The sequence below is a fragment of the Miscanthus floridulus genome, chromosome 10 (genome assembly GCF_019320115.1).
Source record: "Miscanthus floridulus cultivar M001 chromosome 10, ASM1932011v1, whole genome shotgun sequence".
NCBI classification, from domain to species: Eukaryota; Viridiplantae; Streptophyta; class Magnoliopsida; order Poales; family Poaceae; genus Miscanthus; species Miscanthus floridulus.
Genome location: NC_089589.1, coordinates 17,617,652 through 17,625,334, shown reverse-complemented (window position 1 = coordinate 17,625,334; position 7,683 = coordinate 17,617,652).

Here is a 7,683-nt window from a genome sequence, read left to right as displayed (position 1 = left end):
AATTTCATGGTTTAAATCATATCTTGATTAATAATTATGCAACTGGATTTTATAGATAAAATATGATTTGTTTCACTTTAGTTCTATAATTCAAATCTAAACTCGACTTAAATTATAATCTCTACGAAATACCTTATATATGTTTTTATATATTTAAAACACATGAAGCTAATAGTTTTATATTTTCTCCTATGAGCAAATCTTTCGGTAGATGCATCTTTTTCACCGTAGCTCCGATTAGAGTGCTTTTCACGTCTATGTGTACGTAGCGAGACGTAGATTCGTTTTACAAACTTTTCATCTTGATTTTATGTTTAGTGTACTGTTCTAATTTAGATCTATTGTTTGCTTCGTGTATGATTGTATGGATGCTTGTGTGGTGCTTTATGGTTACGTCCAGTCGGTGAGATATACGTGGTGATCAAGAAGAAGAAGAAGAACGTTGAAGATTAAAGCTTATCGAAGGATCGGTGTTTTAAGGCAAGTATAGCATGGGATCTTCCTTGTTACCTATTCACCTTTAATCATTTAATTCATACTGCATGTGTCTACCTTGACTGCCATTAAGGAATTCCTAGTACTTTGTACCTTGTGCCTTGTTACCTATGGGATATTGCATTGGATAGTATGATGCTAGTTCTCAACTAAAGCCATGATCTTGTAACTTGACTAATGGTATATGCAATGAACACTAAAAGATGCTTTTTAGCAACATGGAACAAGGGGGCTAGAGCATTGGGCTGTTCTATGGCGCTCTAGATTTCTCTCCCTAAGGACTTATCTGTAACTGATCATCCGGGACTTACAGTACAGCTGTGAGGGCTATATGGCTCTGGCTTTAGCTCAGTATGAGGACCTTTTCTAGTTTGTTAGAGGTTACCTTTATTGGTGTAAGAATGGTTTGCCGAATTGGGTATAGAGCGGCCTCTGTCCCCTTGTGTATAGGCTGCGTGTCAATGTGCCATCGGGAAGGGGGGCTCTATATCTGTTTGCCGAGTGAATCTAATGGCCCTAGCTTGTTAGACGAACCTTTGATAGGCTTCATAGTGAACCCTGTCGACCTTCCTTGGAAGTGGGTCAAGAGATTAGCTACATCGGGCGAAAGGGTAAATCACGACTCATAGTGAAAGTGTACAACCTCTGCAGAGTGTAAAACTGGTATATTAGCCGTGCTCATGGTCACGAGCGGCCTTGGAACATTTATGGAATAGATGATGAACACTGATGATACTGATGATAAAGATGCTCACTAATGATTATTGTTTATGCTATTCATTATTCATGTTTACCTGATCATGTGTTTATATGGGCTTGTGATAAATTTGTTGCTACTCCTATGCTAAAATTGTGACCATTAAAAGCTAAACGCAGTTAAACCAGTGTCAGTCTTTTGAGCCTCATGAACCCGATGTTATATTTGTTGAGTACGACATGTACTTACGCTTGCTTTACTTTTCAAATATTTGGATGAAAATCCCGGATGGGTACCAGATTGCTTGAGTTTGGAGGAATTAGGCTTGTGATCAACCAGTCAGCTGTCCCTGTGGATTTGGAGTCTTCGCTTGAAGATCGAAGTTGTCTTTCTGCTATCTATACTCTGAGGTTATATTCTTTATACTAACACGTTATGTATTTAAGCATTGTCTATTGATATTACCCTTATTTGTAGCTATATGTGAGATTTGACTTCCTGAGCTCACATATGGTGTGTATCTGGTTTTGTTCTTAAAACCGGGTGCTACAACTTACCAATCTTATGTCAGTTTCTTCTTTCTAGTCACAGGATTGCTTTACCTTATTGAAATGTGGCTAAAATAATACTAATGCAACACTAGAAACAGGCAAACAAACAAGAATCAAGGCTTCGATCAAATATTTGGGACGATGAATGAGGCTTCGTGACATAGTTGCTTGAATGGTTACCCTATATGGGCTATGCGATATGTTTCTTTTCTTGAGCAATATATTTAGTTAGACAATGCCTTTTGTTTCTCTTTTTGTTGCAATGACGTGTTCTGAATTGTTGCCATATTTTTATCCATATATGCAGTTATGCTTTACTTTAGTTCATTTATGTGTGTGTTCTTTCTGTTAGGCATGTATATGTGTCCGTTGTACACATTGTCTTGTAAGACAAGATGCGTACAACACATATACTTGTTTAATACTTGTTTGGTGTATACTAATTCGGGTAGTCATAATATCCCTATAACATTGTCTATCATTCTCCATTAAACATTTCTTTCCTACCATATATTAAACTAATCTTTTTTATTGTTCAGACACCATGTGTCCACATCTTCTGCCAAAAATATTTTAAGAGGTAATGGTGTCTATGTGTAAGGAGTTTGGTGGATTAGGCATTCCCAATCTGAGAGATCTTAATATTAGTCTTTTAGCTTCGTAGCTTAAAAGGTATAAGTCTGACAAAGACAAGCTCTGGAAAGAGCTTATCGATTTTAAATATGACACTCACAACCCTAATATTTTCTTATCTAATCCTAGTGGAGGATCTAGTTTCTTTAAAGGTTTTATGTGGGCAGCCCAAGCTGCAAGGATGGGGTATAAGTGGAGAGTAGGTAATGGAAAGAAAATCAGATTTTGGGAGGATAACTGGCTAGGCTCCTCAAGCTTATCAATTCAGTTTTGGCCTTTATATAGGATAGTTAATGAAAAAGGCAAAACAATAGATGAACTCTGGGACGGAGTCAATCTGAAATGTACTTTTAGAAGAACACTTTCTGAAGACTTATTTCAAACTTGGTTAGAAGTGGTAGAACTCATTTCTGCTGTCCAGTTAACAGAGGAGGAGGATGAAATGATTTGGCAATTCACATCCTCTGGGGTTTACTCCTCTCAGTCACTATACAAAATCATTAATTTTAGAGGCATCAGAACTGTTCATGTGTCAGCTGTGTGGAAGCTGAAGATTCCTCCCAGGGTCCATTTCTTCCTTTGGCTGTTAATAAACAATAGAGTGTTAACGAGGGATAACTTAGCCAAAAGGAGAAAAGTAGAGGATGATAGTTGTCTGTTTTGTTCTGAAAAAGAATCGTCTAACCATCTTTTCTTTGATTGTGCTGTAGCCAGACAATGCTGGGTTGTTGTCTCTGAAGCAGTAGGTTTTAATTTAGGAGGTAACATGGTAGAAGTAGGGAAGTTCTGGCTTAGCAACAAAAATCATAGTATTTGGAATATGGTTACATCTGTAGTCTAATGGTCAATTTGGAAACTTAGAAATGATTTGTGTTTTCAGAGAATTGGCTGGAGGAGCATGGAAATGCTTCTTTTCAGGATTACTGGTTAGCTACAGAACTGGATAGTTCTGTGTCAGGAGGACAAGAAGGTGATGCTCACCGAGATTATCAACAAGATCAAGAGTTTGGCTGGAAGAACGCTATGGCTCCCATTCGTGCCCCTAGGCACCAACTGAAGTTCCACAAGGGAGGTTGTGGAGAAGAGGACTGGGAAAGCAAATCGAGTTTAGCTCCTGGACATTACTCCTGGTGGAAGGCGCTGAACAAGGCGTTGGTCTGAAGCTTGTTCTACTTTCTGGGCAAATGGATTCGGTGTCACTGGTGTTTGGGATGTTATGAGGAGAGGGAGAGTTCTTTTTGTTTGTCCAGGTGGACACTTTTAAAACTTGGTGAAAATATTGTGCTGTAAACGGATATTTGGTCTTTTGATGTTAATTGAAAGGCCGGGGCAATCGCCCTTGAACTCTAAAAATATTTTAAGAGGAGGATAACTGGTGGAAATAGGATGTGTGGGAAGTGTTGTGCACATATCCAGTCCGAAATGGTACAAAAGAAAAATAAATCAACTCTACATTGGTTGAAGCTATCCGTATGGCACATCACAAACAAAGTTAATTAAGTTGGCTCAGCAATCTCATATACTTATATAGGAATGATGATAGGCCCAACAAAGAAATTTTCTGGGTTCTTCTTCTCTGTGGAACGCCTGGATATGCATAAAAAAAGTGAGGGCGACTACAGGCGGCGACCGGAAGTCCATCTCCATTGTTTGTCCAGCAACGGAAAGCGCAGGCCGAAGACATTCCGAGATCACTATTCAGTTTCAGTCCTCATGACCTAGACCGAGGTGGTGCGCAAGAGGAGGTGATATGGAAGGAACTAGAGGAGGCATCAATGGCGCCCGAGGAGGTGATGCACAATCGTAAACATGTGTGTGCTGCACGTGCATGGCCACTAGTTTATATATAAGTTCTTTCTATTAGACATGTATATGTGTGTGTTGTACACAATGTCTTGTAACACAAGATGTGTACAACACTTATAAATGTCTAATACATTCTTTGTGTATTTTACTTTGGGTAGCCATAATAAGAGTCTTATATACAATGTTTCTGTAGACATCATAGAGCAACACAACTTCTCAAACACTGGAGACGACATTGTGGAAGATCGTTCAAGTAATGCTAGTGCTTCTTTGAGTTTTGCATCATATTGTTCTTTCATTTGGTTTTTGAACTCTTTTTTACAATTTTAGTGGTATGCTAATATATACTGATTCGTCCAGGTAATGCTACTGAACCAAATGTTGAAGCAGGTAATCAAAAACCCATCCAACTGCAAACACTTGAAATAATGCATTGGAGAATTAGGAGCTCTCTTATGTTGTAATGTTTCTGTAGGCACAGTGCAGCTCGAGAACCCTGCAAATGCAGAAGGCATTCTGGAAGAGGATCCTACAGGCTTTTGTACTTATTTGATTTTCTTACATCTGAGGTTTCATTTGATTTACGAATATATTCCGGACAGTAGTGTTGATATGGTAACATTTATTAATTTGTTTCTAGATAATCCTACAAGTAATGTTGTTTCTTCTCTGACTTTTTCTTCAGGCTAATGCTTCATTTATTTTTCCACTTTTTAACATTTGTAATTATATGTTATTAATATGTTTTGATTCTTTAATTATAATGCAACAACCAAATGATATCAACAGCGACCAACAGATTATGGAGCAACAAGCAGGTAAATTATAACCTTTCCAATTGAGACCCTTCAAGAAAGGTCTAGTGTTGAACTAAGACTTTTGTGATGCTGTGTGATATGCTAAAATATATTGGTTTTTCTAGATGTTGAGAACCAAAAAGTCGTTGCCATTAATCAGCAACACCTTCCAGACGAACAAGCAGGTATGCTATAACTCATCCAATTAATCCTTCAAAAAGTGCAGTTGAGAAAGTAAAATTTCTATGACATTATATTTCTGTACGTAGCCATAATGCAAGACGTAAGAAAAAATATTTCTTTCCCACCATATATTAAACTAATCTTTTTTATTGTCCAGACACCATGTGTCCACAACTTCTGCCAAAAAATATTTTAAGAGGTGGATAACAGATGGAAATAGGATGTGTGGGAAGTGTTGTGCACATATCCTGTCCAAAATGGCACAAAAGAAAAAATAAATCTACTCTACATTGGTTGAAGCTATCCGTATGGCTCATGACAAAGAAAGCTAATTAATTTGGCTCAGCAATCTCATATACTTATATAGGAATGATGATAGGCCGAACAAAGAATTTTTTTGGGTTATTCTTGTCTGTGGAACGCCTGGATATGCATCAAAAAAGTGAGGGCGACTACAGGCGGCGACCGGAAGTCCATCTCCGTTGTTCGTCCAGCAACGGAAAGTGCAGGCTGAAGGCATTTCGAGTGTTAAATTTAATGTGGGCCAGGCCCATATATTATCTAATTAAATCAAATAAAATTTAAAGCCCGTATTAAATAATGTACACAATATCATTTAGTTCCATATGAGATTTTGACTGAATGTTGACTCGACTTAAATGTGTGGACTGTGTCTGTCTACATTGAGTGGGTTGAGAAAGGATGAGGCGAGCCACATGCGCGAGCCGCCGGTGGCCCTGACCCGATGCGACACACGTGGTGCGGGACATGAAAGGTTTTGCCACTCAAACCAATTATGGGAAGGAGTTATGGGAGTTTCTAGGTTACGGGAGTTTCTCCTCATGATGAGGGGAGTTTCTGCCCCTAATACGGAAAATAATGAGAAGAGTGACGGGAGTTTCAGGAGTTTCTGCACCTAAAGTGGAAAATTATGAGGTGGAAAATTATGAGGAGAGTTACGGGAGTTTCCAGTAGAACGTGGTGCGGGACATGAAAGATTTTGCCACTCAAACCAATTATGGGAAGGAGTTATGGGAGTTTCTAGGTTACGTGGGTTTCTCCTCGTGATGAGGGGAGTTTCTGCCCCTAATACGGAAAATAATGAGAAGAGTGACAGGAGTTTCAGGAGTTTTTGCCCCTAAAGTGGAAAATTATGAGGAGAGTTACGGGAGTTTCCCGTAGACTGAGTTTCTAAGTTACGGGAGTTTCTCCTCGTGACGAGGGGAGTTTCTATCCCTAATACGAAAAATAATGAGAAGAGTGATGGGAGTTTCAGGAGTTTCTACCGATAAAGTGGAAAATCACTACGTCAGAATAGCACTTCACTACCGGTTCAAAATACCCCATCACTGCTGGATTTTGAACCAGCACAACCATACCAGTATTGATGAGGGTAAGCTATCACTGTCGGTTCCTACAAACCAGCAGTGTTCTTTAACTTCACTGCCGGTTCTTTACACAACCGGCAGTGTTCATTTCCACCAACACTGCCGGTTCATAAGACCACCCGGTAGAGTTCAGTTCCAACAACACTGTCCGGTTTGTGTTTCAACCGGCAGTGTTGTAGTAAGAATCACTGTCGGTTTGTGATAAGAACCGGCAGTGATGGCTAAGCCAACGCTACTGGTTTGTGGCTCGAGCCGGCAATGCCATCACTGTCGGTTTTGTTGCTAACCGACAGTGATGTTTATGACAACACTGCCGGTTTTCTGATAACCGGCAGTGATGTCACGTTCGCATTTTATTGTTTTATAATTGATTTTAATTTATATTTTTTCATGGAATATGGTTTCACTTTATATATGCTATGTAGACGATAGGTCCATTAATATTAAACATTACAAATGTTACGGTTACAATTCAAATGTTCTTATCCAGATCTCGATCCCTCAAAATAAAAAATAAATGTTCTCAGACTTTATAGATTGTGCAATGCTTCTCGGACTTCTTACAATAATCTAGCGAGCCTCTCTAGGCCATACTAGTCCTTGTACTTCACGGATTGTACAATGGAAAATACTCCATCTTTTTTCCAATACCTCGGCTAAGATGAATTTTGCCAGCTCCGATTGCAGTGCGACGATCTCCATGTCTAATAGCCTTTCGTGGTTATATTTCTTACGATGTCGTTCAAAAAAGATGATATCCAAAGAGGAACAGTAAATCATTTTGTTGAATTATTAATAGACATAAATGAAATGGGGATCATACACACAAACTTATCGGCTTCTTCTGATTTTCCACCGATGTAGCGAAGCATTGCCCACATTACATAAAACTCGCATTCATTGTTTCCCGCCAGCTGTGATAGGTACTTCCCCTCCATTTCGACAACCTTGAATGGGACCGGCATCCCACCGATATGTCTTCTTCAGACACTGAGCAACATTAAAAGGAGAAACATTAGAAAGCGGTATGTGTAATTAGAAAATAATATGTTATTAGGATCTCTTACTAATTCAGCACTACCACCACTGCATCCAGATGATGAAATGGTTTTTTCTTTGAGTCCCATACCTCG